Here is a 20,616-nt window from a genome sequence, read left to right as displayed (position 1 = left end):
TGTAGTTGAAAATCACTTTTTATCTGAGCAAATTAAACAATTACCATCTTGTAACAGTAGTTTTAGAAGCGCAGTCTTAATCTTGTCTTCAATCTTTGTGGTCAATACATGGATGACATTGATGGTAGACACTATGCAGAAGTCCTATTTTTTATTGCAGAGGTCTAAGATGACGCAAAATGTTGCTTCTTCAGTTAAATTTACAAGGTAAAATACATTTTGTATATGGTCTTGCTTGTCATACAATATGAAGTAGTGTGTCAGTGAAGGCCAGTTTGTAGTCATTTGGATTCCTTCTTAATTTTTCTTTACATTTAATTTTAGCAGAGAAGTGAACTATTTTTACTTCAACAGATTCTTTCTGCTGGGTAATGAGGGTGAGAGATGTGGTCAGAATCCCACCTGGACACTCCCTGCTCCTTTGTCTCTGAGACAAAAAAAGTCCTTTTAGTTGAGGAAATTTAATTAACATAGAATTAAGATGATGCAGGGATTCTTGAGAAATCTAGTCCCATCCTCTACCACCTTGTTGAGGGTGACTTAGTTCCAGAAATATTCATTCATTCAATCATATTTATTGAGCGCTTCCTGTGCACAGCACTGTACAAAGCACTTGTGAATTACAAGTCGGCATCATATGGAGACAGTCCCTACCCAACAACGGGCTCACAGTCTATAAGGGGGAGACAGACACAAAACAAATCCCCACCATTTCACTTTTATCTCCATTTGGTCAGCTAAAATCTGACCTGCTTTAGTGTCTGCCTGTTTCTTTATGGTCAGTCTTCAGCATACAAGAAGGACAACTAGTATGCACCTTTCACACATGTGAAATCGACTGAATAGCCAACTTTGCTCTTGCTTGAAGCAAGCTACTAAAACGTTTTGAACTGATATAGTCTGTTTCTGTGTCCGCATAACTGCCTTTTTTTGACCAAAGCCGTTCTTCTTGAATTCCTTTGTCAATAAGAATTTCCTTCCATTTGGTCTTGACTTCTAGTGTCCTTAACCTGCTAAATGTTGCTTTCATAAAAATTAGGGTATTTTTGCTGGTTCTGGCTTCTCCTTTCTGCCCTAAGCACTAGAATAGCATCATCTCATCATTCATTCTTGTTCTAACTTCTAACTTCCCAGGTAGTCAGGACCAGATGAAAAAGGCCATCTACCCTAGTACAGTACAACAAATTGCCATATTAATTCCATGCTTTGAGAGCATGGGAGCGGCCAATGTGTTTTAAAGACAAGTATATTTCATTTCAGAGATGCCTATTTCCTGTTGTGATTAGGGCCAGAACTTTACAGAGTCAACCTGAATAGATAAGTGAACATTAATCAGTACTTTTGGACTTCTGCTATACAATTTAAAGATATGCAGAGAATCGGAGTATTCACTTCCGAGGCCGTGTCAGTCCTCCCTGCTTATGTCTTCCTATTTACATTCCAGCTCTCTGACCAGTTTGTCCTTCTTTCTGCATATCTGGACTATTGGGTCTGTACCCATTAAATAATTTTATTCTCTTCCCACCCCAGTCCCACAGTAGTTATGTACAAATCCTTATACTCTGCAGTTTTCTCTAACTCTAGTTTACTTTGTCTTCCCTACTGCCTGGTAAGCTCCTTGAGGGCAAGAATTGTGCCTACCAAATCTATCCTCTTGTAGAGAGAACAATGCTCTGCACATAGTACACACTTAATGAATGCCACTGACAAATTCACTGACTGAGCTCAGTGAGCAGCCCCATTAAGGCAATATGTTGCTCAATGGGGAAGGGGCTAGAAAAGTTTCTAAACAGTGATATTGAATTGAAAGCTAATTGTTGGCAGAGCACTGCATGTGAGACTCCGAAACTCTAGGACTGTGCTTGATAAACTTTAATTATGTGGTGGATTGACAAATGATAAATCAATGAATAGACCTGTAAACAAGGTGGAGACTAGTTGGTCTTATTACCCTCATGTACGGCATCTGATTAGGATCTCATTGTCAATAGCACCATCTTGGAAAACAAAGTCACTTTGCTGTCAAACTTCTTTCTTGATTAATTTCCAACACTCCAACTGACATCAACCCAATGGCCACCCTTAGCAGTAAGCTGTATTTTAACTTATCGTTAGTATTTGTATAGACATATGCAGTTGTATATATAGATATTTAAAACTATTTTACCTTGACCCATTTGTGCTACTACTTATTATATACGTGTGTTTCCTCCTGCTTCCACTATTTCTAAATCATTTATGTCTGCCTGTCTCCCTTATTAGATGCTTAGCCCTCAGAGGACAGGGAACCCATTATTTACTTATAAAGGACTCTCCCAAGGGCTTAGCACAGTGCACTGCACTCGTATACCTGATTGACTTTTGTTTGGTGGGCTATTTGTTGGCTGTGGAATCTCTTATGTGTCTGAATTGGGTTTATAGACATGCAGAAATCTGAAACAACTTGTCAGGTGTGGTGGCCAAAACCTTTGTTTAGCCTGATAGGTGTCTGTTGATGAGCATAAAGAAAATTATCTCGCCTGGGAAAGACAGATAAAGCCCTTAAAAAGACTTCCCATTTTGCACATTTCATTTGGTTTTCTTTGAAGCTAATTGAATAAGATCTCTTTCCTAATAATCCTACCACCATTCACAGATAAGGCCAAAATAATGTGTTTGATCATTGTAAAATTAAGCTTGATAGTTACTAATCATTTGCGATTCTGAAAGTTAACATCTTGTTTCAAGAAGGGAGGTTTGCACAAGTATGTTATATAAATAAGAGGATCACTGGGCTTGAATGTTATGAGAAAATGAAAACAAGTGAGAAAAGAAGCAGCGTGGCCTTGTGAATAAGCATGGGCCTGGGAGAAAGGACCTGGGTTCTAATCCTGGATCCACCACTTACTTGGCTGCTGTGTGACCTTGGGCAAGTCACTTAACCTCTCTGTGCTTCAGTTACCTTTCCTATAAAATGGGGATTAAGACTGTGAGCCCCATGTGGGACATGAACTGTGTCCAACTTGATTGTCTTGTACTTACTCCAGAGATTAGAACAGTGCCTTAACAAATACCAGAAACAAGTGAAGTTTTCTGCTAGTCTTTGGGTGGAATTAGTTTGTGTTTTTTTTCAGGAAAATTATGTAATTATTGCTTTTTTTTCTGGAAGCATCTGCTTTATTGCTACAGTATATTTTCTGTGTAGTCTGTTAAGAAAGCAGTGATACTTTAGGGCTCTCTAGTAATGTGTTCCCATTTGCCAGTAAGAGACACTGGGAAAATCGTTGGTCTGGGGCTTATGGAGACTTTCTGCATCTGATTTCAGGGTGATGTCAATGAACAGTCCAGACTGTAGGTGCATTCACCAGCCCCTATGGTCGATGATCAATCAGTAGTATTTTTTGAGTGCTTACTCTGTGCAGAGCACTCTACTAAGCCCTTGGGAGAATACAGATTAACAGAGTTGGAAAACCCAGTCTCTGCCTTCAAGCAAGCTCCCAGTTTAGTGGGACTTCATTTGGGTTATCTATGCTTACAATCCCAGGTTTAGGGATTTTGCTACTTACATTGGTACTAATGAGAATGGGCTTTTTCTATACAGAAAAAAAGGCATATGGGATAGGCCCAGTCTTCAGAGCACAAACTATCCCTGATGAAGTTCTGGGGGAGAGAAGAGTGATCTGCAGGGGAATGGGGGGTGGGTGCGGGTCTCATCTAGGACCACATTATCGCACTCTGGAATCAGGACTTGCCACAGGGGAAAAAAATTCAACCAAGAAACCCTGTTCTGAGCCTCTCTGTCATATGTCACTGAGTGGTAGCCAGAGGATTTCTTTTTTAGCAATGTTATAAAGAGTCCAGCCTGACATATTTTTATATGGTTGTTGATGCAAACAAGAGACAGAACCTTCTCTGAGAATGTTTGGCAAATTATTGATTTTTATTTTGTGGTATTTGCAAAGTGCCTTCTAATGCTACAAACACCGTCCTATGATCTGGGGTAGACACAAATTAAATAAGATTCATTTCTGTTCCTGCCCAGGGCTCACAGTTTAGCTTAGCCCCACTTTACAAACGAAGCTAACAATAACAGTAATAATCGTGGCATTTGTGAAGTGCTTATTAAGTGAAAAGCTCTGTACTAAACACTGGGTACTTACAAAATAATCAGGTCAGACACAGTCCCTGTTCCACACTAGGTTTCACAGTTTAAGGGAGGCTGATCTGAGTAGTGGTTAGAAATATTCAATTTAATTTGAAGTGTTCTGTTTAGTCAGTTTGCTTTCGCTATGCAATTTGGATAGTACATTATAGAACAATTAGGATTGGGCATCTGCCAGAATGGAAAACAATCCATAAGTTGGTCTGTGTAAATATTTGTTGGAAGAAGGGTAGTGCATCTGTGCGTGCCATCAATACAATAACCTGATACTTCTGTAACAAGAGGTTCTTGAAGGATACAATTATCATGATACAGGAAAAATGATTGTACTTCTGACTTGTAATTTTGAAATGAGAAGGGGAATTTTCTGTGCTGTCTGCACTACCTTGGGGTCAAATCTTGTTTAGCTCCCTCCCCCCCAGTTACAAAATATCCTTCCTTTGAGAAGTTAATTAATGAATTTTCCAGTTATTCTATACTTTAATAGGATGTTTCATATGTGGATTTGTTTGGTATGTCTCAACTGATTCCCAAACCAGGCACCCAGTGGGACAATCACTGATACAAGTGAATTATTGGAAAATAGAATAAGGCAGTGATTATGGCATGGCTGCATGGTAACTAAGTTCAAATGGAGCTCAAATGATTTTTTTTACAAAACTTTGGTCTTTTTTCATACACAGTTCTTCTCAAATCTCCTGACTTTGTTTCAGACCACTTTCTCAGATGATTTATCCATTTTGGAACTACAATAGACAGTAAAGAGAGTTCCGCACTTGAGAAACGAGAAACAACCCCATGATGTGTAGCGTGAGATCCTTTTGAAGCATGTGGCTTGCTCTGCCCCAGCTCGTTACAGTCCTAACTTTGTGCTCTATCTCCCTGAGTTAATCTGTGTGACTTTTCTGGAAGCTTTACATTATTGCAATATGAGATTGTGAGCAGTGTTCACAGAGGCATTTTGAAAGGCACACAGATGTGAGGGCATCTCTAACTACGTCCTCCAGAGAATTGAAAATAGGGTCTTCGAGGATGTCTGGAATGCATAGATTTTTTCCTGAAGCAGGGCTTTGTAGGAGAGGGAAAAAGGCTGTCCGGGCTTTTAACGAGTTTGTCCCCATTATGACTCATGCATAAATGGGGCAAGTTTAGGTGATAATCTGGTCTCCGTCTCAGGGCTTTAGAAACCCCTGCTCTGGGCTTGGCAGATGTCTTCGTGAAACAAGCATGGACCTGGTGCAATTACCTTCTTTTGAAATCGTTCATATACCCTAAAAAGCTTTTAGGGAAAAAAGTTAAATATTTTTTAAATCCCCAAGTGATGTAAACTAAGGTATCCCTTCCAGTCTGAGACATCAGCTAGGAAGGAACAAAACCGTTTAGTTGTTTTTTCTTTCTGAAAGAGACAACCACCCTCATCCACCTCACCGGTTGATTACCAGTGCTTCAGATTTCCTTTTCTCAGCAGCACCTGAGTATGAACCCTATCCAGTTCATAAGAAAAGGGGAAAAGTGTTTACACACACCCACACACATGCAAGTATGGTAGGAGTTGTTTTTTAGATGAATGCTAGGTAACCTTTTCTCCACAAACCTCCGAGATTCTGGGGAAATTCAGGTTTTTCTTTAAAAAGTGATTCAGGAATCAGATCAAATGGAATCAGTGCCTTTTTCTTACTCCGTTTCTACTTTACACTTTTCTAGGATTAGCTCTTTATGGTTTTCTTTTTCTCCAGGCCCTGTTTAACCACAAGGCACTCAGCTGTTGTCTTTTTCTTACAATGTGTTAGTGCTTTGAGGAAGGAACTGGCCAATTTGATTTTTATTCTACCACACAATCTGTAGAAACTGGAAAAAAAGACATTAATAAGCAAGCTTCATTATCACCTTCATCCTTCTGTAAGATTTTGGCTTCACAAGGTGACCTCTAGGTGATTGTATTTCATTTGCTGCTTCATAGACACTCCAGAGAAATTCTGTTCTGAATGTTTTTCCTTTGAAAATCTTCAACTACAAAATTGCACATTAGAATTACGGATCTAGGAAGACTTCTAGAGGTCATCTAGTTCATCCTCCAGACAGAGGAAAGTCAAACTCCCCGGAGGATGGGTCCCCCCATTTTCTTAAAGATCTTCTGGGATACAGATGCTGATCTTCCCTTAGTTGCCTGTTTTGACAAATAATCAAGTGTTTCCTATGTCCAGATAAAGGTTTTATTTTCAGTCCTTTTTGCCTTACATGGTTTTCAGTGGACATGAAGAGGTCTGCATCTTTCTTCTCCATCCTCTTGTTTCAGTAGATTACTGGATTGGATTGTCTTTGGTCTAATGAGCATCCACTTTCCAATGTTTTAGATTGTGGTTTGTGGGGCTTTGGGTGGCCAGGGCTTGCAATGGGGAGGGGGCTTCCCTCACAGTGATGGACTGGTTGGAGAGGCCTTCCCTGGACTTCTGGACATCTCCCCCATTCCCACTGCCAACTCTAGAACCCCCAGGTGATATCCTGCCCACCTTCCCCTCCTTGTGAGGGGCCTGTCTTTTCACCCTTTCCCAGCTACTAGGAAGGACACCAGTGTGAAAGAGAGCCAGAAGTTGTGTGCTTCTTCCATTTTCCTTCCTTTTTTTTATTATACTGCCCTGAGCGTGGGTATCATTTCTTTGGAGTGAAAAAGGTAAGAAGTCAATGAACAGCTAGAGACTTGAAACAGATCTGCTGTGCTTCTGGCAGGCCAATTCGGGATTATACTTTTGGTTAGTAACATGTGGTAGATTCATAATTTGATGTAGTGGGGAAAAAATCCTTAAAGGATGGTAGTTTTGTTCCCTCACTGGGAAAATACAACCACTTCTGACTTATTTGAGTGATGAACAGGCAGTTTGCATTACCCAGGCTTTCAGGTTCACTCCTGCCTGACTTTCAGCTCTTTCCAGCCCTTTGAATGGAGGACGTGGAAAGGACCAGTTAACAGAGCGAAATTCAAACCAATCCAGTATTTTCCTTTAAGGTTTTGAGTAGATCTGGAGGTGGCAAAGCATTGAAATTATTGGCTAAAAAGTGATTTTTTTTCCTCTGGTTTTCATTTACCCACCATGCCCTTTCCCTAATGTCAGGTGGATGCACTAAAATTAAAGTTCAGGTTTGGCTTATAAGTTGCTTTAGGAATTTTCCATTGTAACTCTCTTAAAAGAACATATTGGATTAAATTGTTCAGTTTGTATGATGTTCCATACCCATGTGTTTAATTTTACAATGTATCTCTTTATTCGGTATAACCATTATTTTTGATCTTGTTTGCTAAATGGATTGTTCCACTTATTAGAATGGTTCAGAAATAGAATGTGAAGAATAAGACACTGATAGATTTTATATAGCTTGCCTTAAGTGGTCTTTTTAAAGGATATTTGTTGGAATTTCTAAAACAATCTTGAAGTGAAGTAAACCATCTTTTGTCTCTTCCCTCCTTCTCTTATCCTATACCTCTCTCTCCTGTCCATTTCTACACCCAGTTTTTTTCAGAGCCTGTTTAGGATGCTAAAGTTATAACACAGAATGAGTTTTAAAAGAAGGAAGGTTACTCAAGCCTAACTTGACTTCATGATGAGTCCCCACCTTTTTAAATAAGTATTCTACTCCCTAGGGAAAATTTAGGCCTTACGGATGCATTAGTAATGCTTCTTATAGTGGGTTCCACTCAATCCATTATAACTCCACTCCTCTGCCAGTTTCCGTAGTGCCTTGAGATCACTAATACAACTCTCAAATTAGCAAATCTTTCCCCAGGCTGAAGTTTACTCAGACAGAGGCTGTTGTCCATTTTGGAGTTATTGAGTCTGAAAGTATTGGATTGAAGGAATCTTACTGGGGCTGAGATTTCATTTGTTCTTTAAACTCTAGTCCAGGAGCTGTCAGCTCCAGTGAATGTAATGATATTGGAGTAATTCTTTTTCTCGGATAGTAAAAATAAAATAATTTAAAAAGTAAAACACTAGGTAGATTAAGCGGACTTTTGCAATGAACGTGCCTGTTCCAACTGATAATTGCTCTGATCATTCATTTACACTGTTTATACATTTTATAGATGATTACAGTTTGGCAAGTTGACAGGTATTCATTTCAAAATTGGATTGTTGTGCCATACAGTTCAGCAGCTATCCGTTGCTCGGTTTTCTATTCTGCAGATAACTATATTCTGAAGTTGCAGGTTGTTGTGACTTTAGCAGATGGCATTATTCTGTTTTTTTAGCCATGCAGGACCAATTAGCACCTGTTCTTCGCCCCCTCAGTTCAAAGATTCTGAGAAACATTGTTCTGCTGTTAAATGCAATTGAAGAAATAAACTGCAACACAAAAGCAGGTTCCCTGTAAAATCAATGCTGCTATTTTGCTGTTACCTGCCAAATAAATTCACACTCTGTGCTGGCCATAACACCTGTGTTCACTAGGTGTTGGCTAGAAAGCTGCTAGGGAATTAGGGATCTTTCATCTGACACCTCGAACCTGTTGGGTTTAGTGTTAATCCATTATCAGAGAAACTGCTTGTGGGAATGCAGTCATGGTGTTGGAACAGTTCTGTTATACTGCAGAAAATTTCCTTAATGGGACTTTGCCAGAACTCAACCTTGATGATAGGAAAACCGGGTATAGATACATCTGCCTTACATAGAGGTATAAAACCTCTAGTAGTATGCAGTTTTTCCCCTTTTATCTGACCTCACTTTATACACTGAAACATAAGAACTGAAACATAACATGAGAAGAAGTGTGGCTCAGGGGAAAGAGCCCGGGCTTGGGAGTCAGAGGTCACGGGTTCTAATCCTGGCTCCTCCACTTGTCAGCTGTGTGACTTTGGGCAAGTCACTTTGCTTCTCTGTGCCTCAGTTACCTCATCTGCAAAACGAGGATGAAGATTGTGAGCCCCACTGAGAAAACCTGATCACCTTGTATCCTCCCCAGTGCTTAGAGCAGTGCTTTGCAAGTAGTAAGTGCTAAACAAATGCCATGATTATTATTATTATAAGAACACATAAGAACACTAATTCAATCAATTTTCTTTTCTTCTGGGTACCACTAAAAACCTACATATTGCTATATGCAGACATGGATAATAATAATTGTAATATTTGAGTGCTTACTCTTTGCCAAGTACTATTCTATTCATAGAAATGATGCAGTTGATCATTCATTCATTCATTCAATCGTATTTATTGAGCACTTACTGTGTGCAGAACACTGTACTAAGCGCTTGGGAAGTACAAGTTGGCAACATATAGAGGCGGTCCCTACCCAACAACGGGCTCACGGTCTAGTGGGGGGAGATAGACAACAAAACAAAACATGTGGACAGGTGTCAAGTCATCAGAATAAATAGAAGTAAAGCTAGATGCACATCATTAGCAAAATACATGGAATAGCAAATATGTACAAGTAATAAAATGAATAGAGTAATAAATCTGTACAAACATATATACAGGTGCTGTCGGGTGGGGGGAGGAGGTAGGGCAGGGGGAGGGGGAGAGGAAAGAGGGGGCTCAGTCTGGGAAGTCCTCCTGGAGGAGGTGAGCTCTGAGTAGGGCTTTGAAGGATCAGAAACGATCAGAAATGGTCCCTAACCCCCACGTGGCTCAGGGACTAAAGGGAAGAAAGGACAGGACTCAGAGAAGTTAAGCATCTTGCCCTAGATCATTCAGCAAGCAAGCAGCTGAACTGGAATTAGAATTTGTTTCCTCTAAGGCCCACTGCTTCCCTATGGCTATATGTGATTCTTTAGGCTGTCTACAGAGAAAACCTATTCTTTTGGCTGTTTGCAGCTAAAATGTCTGGACAGTTTTGTGGCTTGCATGTATCCCCACATGATATAGAGGCCAGAAAATGATAGTGGACCCCGTCTCCATAACCCTATGCCCCCAAACTGATGTTCTCAATGACTGGAGCAAGGGGACAAAAAGGGTTAGGAAGGAGGGAGATCATGGGGATATGAGGAAGGGCGTTAGGAGAGCAGGAAGCAGTTGAGGGGAACTGGTGGAAAGGTTAAGGGAGAAGAGTGAGGGGACAAAAAGGAAAGGTGGAAGTGGACAGGCAAAGTTGAGTGGGACAAAGAACACTGGAGTGAAGGATTATGGACAAAAAGGTCAAGGTATAAGGAGTATGAGGTTGAGGGTAACAGGGAGGAAGAGATTCAGGCTAAGAGAGGGAGGAAAGATGAAGAAGAGTGTGACAGGCAGAAAGGATGGGTTCTAACCCTGGTTCCATCATTTGTCTGCTGCATGACCTTGGACAAGTACCTTCTCTGAGCCTCAGTTACCTCATCCGTAAAATGGGAACTTAGACTGTGAGCCCCATGTGGGACATGGACTGTATACAACCTCATAACCTTGCATCTACCCCAGATTGCAATGTGTACAATGCTTGGCACACAATAAGCACTTAGCAAGTACCATAATAGTAATGATTGTTATTATTATTGGAACTCCCAAGGAAAACAGGATAAGCTAAAAAGTACAGGTGGAGATTCATTCATTCATTCAATTGTATTTATTGAGCGCTTATTGTGTGCAGAGCACTGTACTAAGTGCTTAATAATGTAATAATGAAATAGATTATCTCATAGATGCTCCTTTATAAGAGTGGCTTTCATCCCAGAGAGGAAGAGGATTTTTCCAATACTTGTCAAATTTTAGGAGTTCAATAGATTTTCCCTAAAGAGAAAATTATGGGATTTAATTAGTTCCAGTATCAGTTCCGGTATTTAAGGTACTTACTGTGAGTCCAGCACTGTTCTAAGCACTGGGAGATGTACAAATTATTCAGATTGGACACAGTCCCTGTTGACATGGGGCTCACATTCTAAGTAGGAGGGAGAACAGGTATTAATCCAGGGAAGAGTGGTATCCCTGCAAGCTGCAATAGGGATGATAAAATGTCATGCACAACATCGTCACTTTTAAAATGTTTGTGGTTAGGAAGCAATTTATCTGTAAAAGACAAAGGAGGAAAACTTCTATTTGGTTTTCTTGACTTGTAAGAAGCAGGGTCTTAGCTCATTCTTATTTCCCCTTGATTCCCTTTTCACTCCCAATAGTTAAAAGTTGTGCTGATCCACTCGATATTGCACTGATTTAGGCTTTCCCTTTGCAATGTTACCTGGGTTCTGAATAGCCAGTGAATGAAGCAATATATATTTTTAAAAAATACCCAGCTTGTCCCCAGCTAAGGGTCAGGCATGTTCCTGTGGTTTGGCAGTAGACGTGAAGAAAACAGGTTTATCTGCTCCTTAGTTCCTGTCTGCTGTCATGGGGGAAATGATGGGCAGGTCCTTAAGGAACGGTACAAATGAACACAATGATCTGGATGACTGACATTTTCTAGACAGATGGCGCAAACCCCCTTGGAGCCTAAGGGAATTTGGCAAACAAAATGTCAGGGCTGCTGCCAAAGTTATATCTCACTTCTGCCTGTATAAGGTTTCAGTGTGTGAAGTCCATTTCGGTTAAAGTGTGAAGTGTAAATCTGTTTGCTACCATGTAAAAAATAGGGCCTGAAAAACTTAGCTTTTGTTGTATTTGGGCCAAGATAAGGCCCCACCTATTGGTTTTTAAATTTATCTATTCAATGAGAAGCAACATGGCCTAGTAGAAAGGGCACGGTCCTGGGTGGCAGAGAACCTGAGTTGTGACTCTGCTTCTGCCAATTGTCTGCTGGGTGACCTTGGGCAAGTCACTTAACCTCTCCGTCACTTAACCTCAGTTACCCCATTTGTAAAATTGTAATTAAATCCTCCACCTTCCGACTTATTGTGAGTCCCAGGTGGAACAGGGACTGTGTCCAACATGATTATTTTGTATCTGCCCCAGTATCCGGTGCTTAACAAATGCTAATTTTAAAAACATTGTTATTTCAATAAAGCTCTCCTGCTGGTAATACACAATAATTTTGCGATTATTTGGTGCAATTTCATCTGAAAACAACATGCATAAAGCATCTCCAAAATGAATGTCAAATGTGAGCATAGGCATAGCTTCATTTACAGGGACTCCAAGGATATAGCCACCATTATAGATAATATAGATCCTTGACTAGCTCTGATGAGTTGTCTGAATGCTGCAGGCAAATCCTTCTCAGCCCACTCCCAAGCTAGGTTGAGGCTAAACAATCAACAGCCAATGGATTTTGAAGGAACCTCCCTCCCGTCTTTTGGATCAGATTCTCAAAGCACCAAACACACCCATGAGCTGTTTGAAATAGGTAGCAGGTATCTGTGAGTTGCTGGCATTTCATTCAGAGGTATTCTTGTCTAATGAGAGCCAAATGGAACTTTAATAATCCAGAGCATCACTGCAAGATGCTGAAAGATATGTCATTGCTGTTTCATCATCAGCTAAGACCTTGGAACTGAAAATGCCACACCTACCCCTCCCTCACACTTTTCTGGAGACATAGTTAGCTCTTTTGAAGCAAGTAAATCACTTAAGTGTACCAGAAGAGATCGTTTTTAGTTCTTTGAATCAGAAGAATCATCCATCTCCGCCCCTGGGGCAGTTATACCTCCACACAGCATTATTTCGCTGCGTAGAGAAACTCAGACATGACCCATGTGACCTCTTACCTGTTGAGGTGCACAAAAGTAGCTCTGCCTCCTCTGAAGTATGTAGAGTGGCCCTGGCTTTCCTAACCCTCACCCCTTCTCCTGTGTCACAGACCAATGATCCTTCCACATCTCCTTCTATTCTTTTAACTATTTTTTTTAGCATTTCCTATTTTTTAAAAACTCCAGTGATGCTGGTTGTATCAGTATCCTTGTGGCGGTAGGACCCTGTTGGCGGCAGAAGCAGTGACAGAATTGTCAAAGCCCCTGACAGAACACTAAGAAACAGCATGGTCTAGTGGAAAGAGAATGGGCCTGAGAATCAGAAGACCTGGGTTCTAAGTCCCAGTTCCACCGCTTACCTGTTGTGTGACCTTAGGCAAGTCACTTAGCTTTTCCGGGCAAATAGCAGTATTATTATTATTATAATCTGTGCCTCAGGTAGCTCATCTGCAAAATAGGATTAAGACTGTGATCCCCATGGGACATGTGGGCTGTGTCCCACTCAGTTATCTTGTACCTACCCCAGCACTTAGTACAGTGCCTTGCATATGGTAAGTGCTTAACAAATACCATTAAAAACAAACACTGGAACTGCTTACAAACTGTCAGTTAAAGCAATAGATGAGGAGCAGGGGAGCACTTAGAGATCAGGGAGAAAGAGAAGTGAGTTTAGGATGTAGGGAGGGTGTTCAGGAAAATCAAGACCTGGGAAGTGAGTAGGGAGAGAGAGCAGGAGCGCAGATGACGTGGGATACTTCCCTGGTGAATTCACAAAAGCAGAAGTCAGAGGGGCACTCACCTGAGTAATAAGTGATTTCTGCTAGGCTGAAGAAGGCCCAGAAAGTTTCCCACATCTGTCCAAAATGTTTTGCCCATTTTTCCGTGCCAACACTAAAGTCGCTCCCAGGGCGAGCATATGGATGGCATGTCCTGGAGTAAGATATTCTAAACTAAAAAAAGTGTAAATGTTCTACCAATGGGTTAATTTCAACCTCAGGTAATGAACTGTAATGTCTTCCTCAATTTTTCTTCCCCCTCTCCTCTCCCAGGTTCAGGGCTGGACTGGATTGTGGGTTGCCTGAAGCTTGATGCCTGAAGAAGAGAAGCCTTAGTCTCAGGTTTACTTGTAGAAGTTGAGTGTGTTCCTTTCGCATTCTTGGTCCACAAAGAAGCAGAGGATAATCTGATGGGGTGGAGACCTATCAGTCAATCATATGAGTGCTTACTATGTGCAGAACACAGTGCGAAGCACTCGGGAGAGTACAGGATACCTGTTGGTAAATATGTTCCCTCCAAAAAACAAGCTTATTGTCTAGAGCTATCTGTGAAACACTCTTTCCCCCTCAGAGGATAGGTCTTGTCCACACTCCCACTTGTAATATGTTCCAATACCTATTGCATACTGGTATGTAGGAAATGGGTATTACTAACCTTGACCTGAAGCCATGAAGAATGGGGGAAGACTCTGGCCAATTGCTTTACTACGTTGGGCAGTGTGTCTTCCTTTGGACATGAGGGGAAGAATCAGGCAGAACACTTTAAATCTGAAATTCTAGATTTTCTGGCTGGCTGTGCTTTCTATTAATGCTCAATAAAATGAGCATTTATAGTAGCACTCTATTCATGGAGTCATAAAATAGCAGGCATTTTCTTTGTCCTGAAAGAAGCCATTGCATCAGGCTTGAGTCTTGGACTCTCGATTGTAATTCTGAGGTAATGTGACACTGGTATTTGTGTCACTGAACAATTAGCTATTGCTTCGAATTTAGTATTGATTTTGTCTAGTGAGGCTGGCTCCAAATATAACTTACCCTGAATACTTCGGTCGATATAACTCAATAGGACATTGTACTTAGAAATGGCATATGTTTGTTTTATGTGATTAGGACATTTGAAAAGAATAGAAAATTTTGGTGGTTTGGAGAGGTGAAGGGATCTTCCTTTCTGATACGCTGGATCATGTGAGGTTTTATAACAATAATAACTGGTATTTGTTAAGCCCTTACTATAATAATAATTATGGTATTTGTTAAGCACTTACTATGCGCCAAGCACTGTTCCAAGTACTAGGGTAGATACAAGGTAATCAGGTTGTCCACGTGGGGCTCACAGTCTTCATCCCCACTTTCCGATGAGGTAATTGAGGCACAAAGAAGTTAAACAACTCACCCAAGGTCACACAGCAGACAAGTGATGGAGCCGGGATTAGAACCCACGTCCTCTGGCTCCCAAACCTGAGCTTTTTCGACTAAGCCACGCTGCTTCTCTATGTGCTAAGCACCATACTAAACACTGGGGTAGATACAAGATAATCAGGTCCACATGAGGCTTCCACTCTGTGTAGGAAAGAGGACAGATATGGAATCCACATTTTGCAGATGAGGGAACTGAGGCACAGAGAAGTTAAGTGACTTGTCTAAGCTTACCCAGCAGACAAGCAGAGCTGGGATTAAAATCCCAGCCTTCCGACACCCAGGCTCCTGCTCTTTCCACTAGGCAAAACCGCTTCCTGTTGACATGGGTTTATGTGGGTGTACTCCTCAAATCACGTACTTGGAAGTTAAGTTTGGGAAGCATCTCTATTTAGTCCTGATGACAAATCACTGTGCATGGAAGGTTGCTGCCCTAAACTCAGTCCAAGACAGATTGGAATGACATCAATCAAACACTGGTATTTATTGAGCATGTTCTGTGTGGAGAACACTGTACTAAACACTTGAGAGAGCTCAATATGAGTTACAAATGTCATGGTGATTCATCGCCTGAGGTTGAGACAAGCTGAGGGAGGGGACATTTAGGTGATCTGGGGGGATCTTTCCCATCCTCTTCTACACCCAGAAGGAGTAAGAGTAGAACTTGGAATTGACAGATATCTTCATTGCCTTGCCCTAAATTTATCTCTTTCAATGAAAAATCATTTCTTTTCTGACCACCTTACTGCATACCCTGACTGCTCCTCCGATCCACTGACTTGTTTCCCAAATCTTGCTGTGTGCAAGTTGAATAACTTGTGGTCTCCATAGCTCAGAGGGATGGAAGTGGGTGGAAGCCATAGCCCTGACAGTGGAGTTGGGGGAGAAGGAGCAGTTGAGACAGGAGGAGCATGAGTTCTTATTAATAGGTTTCTTCCGCTTTGGAGCCCAGCAAGAATGTCTGCATGCCTGACACTTTTGCAGCCAATTAGTGCCCTGGGGCCACAGAGCTAAACTGCTAGCCAATCAATAATCAAGATCTGCAGCTCTACAAAGACAGTACCCCAAATTCACTTTTAAATATAAAGAATTTATATGTGAATAATACATGAAGAGAGAACAGATGCCTTTCATAGAATCAGTTCATTGCTGTTCTGTTCAGTTCAGTGTTTGCTTCTGTAAGTGTTGGAATAATTTCCAACCACTAAGCATTAAGTGATGTATCTTAGTGTGGGACTACTGCAAAGAGCTTTAGATTCTTATGATTTTAAAATTGTACGTAGGACTTTGAAAGAATATTTGATAAATTTAGCCTCTATTTTTTGACTCGGATGCTGCCATTCACTTTCTCCAGGTCTTGTGTTTCATTTAGATGAGGGTCATAACTCTTGGTAAGGTACCTGTTGTGGTCAGCTTGAAGAGCTCTTGTGTTTTCTTTCTCTTACTCATTTATGGTGTGTAATTAAGTTGTACATTGCATAGTATTACTTTGCAATCTTTTTACTAAACCTGTTCCATGTGCAATTTTATAGTTGGTACCTGTTTAGCTAGCGAGTTCTTAATTTTTCTTTCCTATAATCTTTTTTCCTATCATTAATTCATTATCATTAATTCAGATCCTAAAGTAAATCAATAGCCAAAACAAGGAAATTTCAGAGAAGTATTGAGGGAAGTTGGAGGATAGTTGGGTTCAGGAGACATTTGCCAGACACTTCTGGATTTTGGTCAGTAGATGTTGGAAGTGCTTATCTTGTTTTAAAGTACTTATCTCTACCTCATTTTATGGTTGAAGATTCCCAAATCTACTTCTGCATCTTATTTTAAAAAATCCTCAGTTAAAAAGTTCTTACAGGAGTCAGGCTCTGATCCCTTCTTGCAATATTACCACATTTCCTTCAGCCCTGTCCTCTAGAAATGGAGATCAACTGACCCTCATATAACTGGCAACAGTTAATAATCAACCTTCTCTTTGATAGATTTATAAACCTAACTCCTTTAACCTTTGGTTGTAGAGGAGACAGCCTTTCCTTTCTTCTAGCCACCTCATCATTTCAGTTACTTCCAATTTCTCCACATCCATCAACAGCCCTAATCATTAACAATATTTATGAAGTGCCTGCTTTGTGGCCAGCGGTAAATAAAACTTCCATGTTGGGTAGCAAATAGGTGGAGTAGATTCCTAGAGGGAATCAAAAGGAAGAATAAAGACAGTGTCCCTGCTCTAGAGTTGTTGCTAATCTAATGGGGAAGAGAGTATATACAAAATCATCATCATGTAAAAAGTGACAGAGGGATGTCAGATTTATGCTTGTATACTTGTTGCTCATGGCCAGAGACAGAATCAGCATTCCAGAGACAAGTGCTAGAAAGGTCCTCCCTCCTTAGAGCAATATCACTCCGTTAGTGGGTTTGCAATCTTTAGTCTTTGAGGCACGAGGCTGTTACCCATGGAAAACCACTGATTTTGCAAACGTGTGCATTATAGTTGCCTAATGCTATACAGATGATTAAATTTAGATTCCCAAAACAAAGATAATCTAAATCATGACTGTTGAGGAAAACCTGCTTTTCTAGATCGGAAGCAGTGTGGCCTAGTGGATGCAGCTCAGGCCTGGGAATCAGAAGGACCTGAGTTCTAATGTTGGATCAATCAATCAATCAATCGTATTTCACTTTGGATGGATGGATCTCACTTTGTCTGCTTTATAACCTTGGGCAAGTTACTTAACTTCTCTGTGTCTCAGTTACCTCGCCTGTAAAATGGGGATTAAGACCATGAGCCCAGTGTGGGACAGGGACTATGTCTAACCCAATTACCACATATCTACTCCAGAGCTTAATACAGTGTCTAGTACATAGTAAGTGCTTTATAAATACCACAGTTATTATATCTCCTTCAGGTTCACAGAGAATGCCACACAGAGTTAAGTTCATATCAGTTTGTGCAAGAGCCGCTAATGAAATCAATGCATGGAAAGCAATCATTTTCATATTGCTTGAGTTTTGAATTTACCAGTAACAATGTTGGTACCGTTTTCTTTTTTCTCACCCTGTCCGGGTTTTTTAAATCTTTTTTTTTAAAGGGTCCTCACGTTTCTAAAGGCTGCACGCCAAACTGATCTGACCTTTGTAGCCTTTTCTCTAGACTGTAAGACTGTGGGCAGGAAATGTGTCTACAATTCTATTATATGATGATGATGGTATTTGTTAAGTGCTTACTATGTGCCAGGCACTGTTCTAAGTGCCGGAACACTCTTATTATATGGTTATGTTGTACTCTCCCAAGTGCTTAGTACAGTGTTCTACACACAGTAATTACTCAGTAAATACAATTGATTGAATGATTTCTCCATCCTCTATGGCTATGGCCCATTCTTTGGGATTTTGTTTTCCTATGTCTTTAAAGTGATTTTTTCAGGGCATTGTGCTTATGGTTCCCCATTTCAACTCACTTAAGAGCAGTTTTTGGGTATGTTACTGTCACCTTTTCTCCTCATATGTCCTGTCCGGTGAAAGCGTGATGATAGCTTCAAAGCTGGTAGGCTGGTTGAGATCCAAGACCCTTTTAATTATGATCCTGTTTTCTCTTTTGATTTTAAATATGGCAAATAGTTGGAGGGGAAGGATGGATCTGTGAAAAGTTATTCGTCCAAAATGTGAATGATTGAATGAAGAATAGAAGGGAACTAAGTTAATGAAAGATCAATCAATCAATGGTATTTATTGAGAACTTAGTGCAAAGCATGCCCCTCTTTAGGTGATTTTTCAAGGAAGTTGTATGTATTAATTACTTGGTTTATTTCCACTCCATGCCTTCCTTCTAAATTTGACCAGTGTAAATATTCTGACAAAAATCTTCCTAGGCAAGCTTTTAGTTCTAATGTATTTAATTGAATAATGGCACCAGACCACAAACATCTAACCTTAGTGTAGCTAACCTTCTACACTGCAAGTGGCTTCTGGTTAACACTTGGAAGAGAATCATAAATCTTTTAGTTTAATGGGAAAATTTTTAATAGTGACAGTTGAAGATAAGAAACATTTTAGTTCTCCAAACTGATATTTCACTCCTGCCTGATAATGGAAGATCAGTTGCCAAGTGTTTATGTCCTGATTAAACAGCATCAAAAACACTTTTATTTTGTCTAAAGATGGTTGGATTCATATGTATTGGGATTGAAGTTGGACATTGCTTAGGGAGTTGTTTTCCTCATCCCTCCATCTTTGAATTCTTTCCCAGATTTTAGTACAGTGCTTTTCACAACATGCTTAATGATTACATCTATTACCACTAAAAAGACTTTTGGTGAATATTCACTATTAGAAATATTAGTCATTACTAGCTGCATCGAATGTCATGTTCATTGGATCATATCAATTCTGAAATAATTTGGTCTCACTTTGGCAGTTGACTATCTCACAACATGGTTTTAAGTCCTTTGATTTATGAAATGCCATCCTATTTGGAGCCCACTTGCATAAATGAGAAACGACGTGGCTTAATGGAAAGATCACGGGCTTGGGAGTCAGAGGTCGTGGGTTCTAATTCCAGCTCTGCCACTTGTCAGCTGGGTGACTTTGGGAAAGTCACTTAACTTCTCTGTGGCTCAGTGACCTCATCTGTAAAATGGGAATTAAGATTGTGAGCCCCACATGGGACAACCTGATTACCTTGTATCTACCCCAGTGCTTAGAACAGTGCTTGGCACATAGTAAGCGCTTAACAAATACCATCATTATTACTATTTAAATGAATTCACTTCAATAAATTCTGTAATTCTGGTGGCGGTGTTTCATGAACCATTTGTCAGCTGCCTTTATTTATATTTAATAACTGAATTTGAAATCAAGGAGGATTATATGTCAAGTAAGATTATATGTAGAGATTCATCCTGTCAAGACATGTAGCTGCCATTTTCAACTTTCAACAATTTTCTTTATTATTATTGTTGTTTTGCATTTGTTAAGCATTTGCTATGTGTCAAACACTAAGTACTGGGGTAGATACAAGTTAATCATGCTGGACATAGTCCCTGTCCCTCACAGTCTAAGTAGGAAAGATAACAGGTATTTAATCCCCATATTACCACTGGGGAAATTGAGGCACAGAGAATAATAATAATTATTATTATGGTATTTATTAAGTGCTTACTATGTACAGGACACTACTAACTGCTAGGGTGAATACAGGCAATTCAGGTTGGACACAGCCCCTGTCTCAGTGGGCTTCAAATATCTCAATTCCCATTTTGCAGATGAGGTAACTGAGGCACAGAGAACTTAAGTGACTTGCTCAAGGTCACACAGCAAGCAATTAGCAAAGCTAGGATTAGAACCCAAATCCTTTGACTCTCAGGCCAAAGCTCTTTCCACTAGGCCATGCTGCTTCTTACAGTTCCTTACAAAGAATCATTACTACTTGATCTATTCATATTTAGAAATATGTGTCTTTGCTAGGAGCCCTTTTTTTTTAAGAAAAGTGTCTTCATTAAAATTCTAAGAACTTTTTTTCATATTTTGGAAATATGATTCATCACTCCACAGATCAATTTTCATAGTAGTTTAAGAAAATGACAGGCTAGTGATCAATCTTAGCTGTACAAGTGCTGAACAATCAGTCACTTCTGGAAAATTATTTAGAGCATTGTGTTATATCTGGTTAACTATCACTGCACGGAGAGTCTTAATGTCATGCACAT

At 40.2% G+C, this 20,616-nt stretch overlaps 1 protein-coding gene across 1 annotated transcript in view; it reads left to right on the top strand.

Annotated features, from left to right (window-relative positions):
* Positions 1 to 20,616, top strand: part of ADCY2 (adenylate cyclase 2) — a 269,135-nt gene that overhangs the window by 15,998 nt on the left and 232,521 nt on the right. The gene's annotated exons all lie outside the window — the stretch shown is intronic.

This window comes from Tachyglossus aculeatus, chromosome X3, assembly GCF_015852505.1.
Source record: "Tachyglossus aculeatus isolate mTacAcu1 chromosome X3, mTacAcu1.pri, whole genome shotgun sequence".
NCBI classification, from domain to species: Eukaryota; Metazoa; Chordata; class Mammalia; order Monotremata; family Tachyglossidae; genus Tachyglossus; species Tachyglossus aculeatus.
The sequence above is the reverse complement of the archived record's forward strand: the minus strand, read 5'-3'. Positions and strand labels throughout refer to the sequence as shown.